At 45.4% G+C, this 1443-nt stretch overlaps 1 protein-coding gene across 1 annotated transcript in view; it reads left to right on the top strand.

Annotated features, from left to right (window-relative positions):
- LOC119418701 (transcription factor IIIB 90 kDa subunit) overlaps window positions 1–1443 on the top strand; it is a gene marked incomplete in the record, with an annotated part of 19187 nt that overhangs the window by 856 nt on the left and 16888 nt on the right.

Below are 1443 nucleotides of genomic sequence, written 5' to 3'. Positions count from 1 at the left end.
AAGAGTCAAATCTGTAGATCTCAACCAGGAGAGTCCAATCTGTAGGTAACAACTAGGAGAGTCCAATCTGTAGGTACCAACCAGAAGAGTCAAATCTTTAGGTCTCGACAAGGAGAGTCCAATTTGTAGATAACAACCAGGAGAGTCAAATCTCTTGGTCCCAACCAGGAGAGTCCAATCTATAGGTCCCAACCAAAAGAGTCCAATCTATAGGTCCCAACCAAAAGAGTCCAATCTCTAGGTAACAACCAGAAGAGTCCAATCTGTAGGTACCAACCAGAAGAGTACATTCTATAGGTCCCAACCAGGAGAGTCTAATCTATAGATACCAATCAGGAGAGTCCAATCTGTAGGTCCCAACCACGAGAGTCCAATATATAGGTACCAACCAGGAGAGTCCAATCTGTAGGTACCAACCAGAAAAGTCCAGTTTGTAGGTCTCAAACAGGCAAGTCCAATCTGTAGGTACCAACCAGGAGAGTCCAAAATGTAGGTCCCAACCAGGAGAGTCCAATCTGTAGGTTCGAAACACAAGAGTCCAATCTGTAGGTACCAACCAGAAGAGTCCAATCTGTAGGTACCAACGAGAAAAGTCCATTCTATAGGTCCCAACCAGGAGAGTCCAATCTGTATTTACCAATCAGGAAAGTCCAATCTGTACGTCCAATCACGAGAGTCCAATATACAGGTCCCAACCAAGAGATTTCAGTCTGTAGGTCCCAACCAGGAGAGTCCAGTTTGTAGGTACCAACCAGGAGAGTCCAATCTGTAGATGCCAACCACGAGAGTCCAATATATAGGGAGCAACCAGGAGAGTCCAATCTGTAGGTACCAACCAGAAAACTCCAATCTGTAGGTACCAACCAGAAAACTCCAATCTGTAGGTCTCAAACAGGCAAGTCCAATCTGTAGGTCCCAACCAGGAGAGTCCAAAATGTAGGTCCCAACCAGGAGAGTCCAATCTGTAGGTCCCAAACACAAGAGTCCAATCTGTAGGTACCAACCAGAAAAGTCCATTCTATAGGTCCCAACCAGGAGAGTCCAATCTGTATCTCCCAATCAGGAGAGTCCAATCAGTACATCCCAACCACGAGAGTCCAATATATAGGTTCCAACCAAGACAGTTTAGTCGGTAGTTACCAACCAGGAGAGTCCAGTCTGTAGGTACCAACCAGAAAAGTCCAATCTGTATGTCTCAACCAGGTAAATCCAATCTGTAGGTACCAACCAGAAGTATTCAATCTATAGGTCCCAACCAGGAGAGTCCAATCTGTAGGTAACAACCAGGAGAGTCAAATCTGTAGGTCCCAACCAGAAGAGTCCAATCCGTAGGTACCAACGAGAAAAATCCATTCTGTAGGTCCCAACCAGGAGAATCCAATCTGTATCTACCAATCAGGAGAGTCCAATCTGTACGTCCAATCACGAGAGCACAATATATAG

This window comes from Nematolebias whitei, chromosome 12, assembly GCF_014905685.2.
Source record: "Nematolebias whitei isolate Nwh7 chromosome 12, NemWhi1, whole genome shotgun sequence".
Taxonomy (NCBI): Eukaryota; Metazoa; Chordata; class Actinopteri; order Cyprinodontiformes; family Rivulidae; genus Nematolebias; species Nematolebias whitei.
The sequence above is the reverse complement of the archived record's forward strand: the minus strand, read 5'-3'. Positions and strand labels throughout refer to the sequence as shown.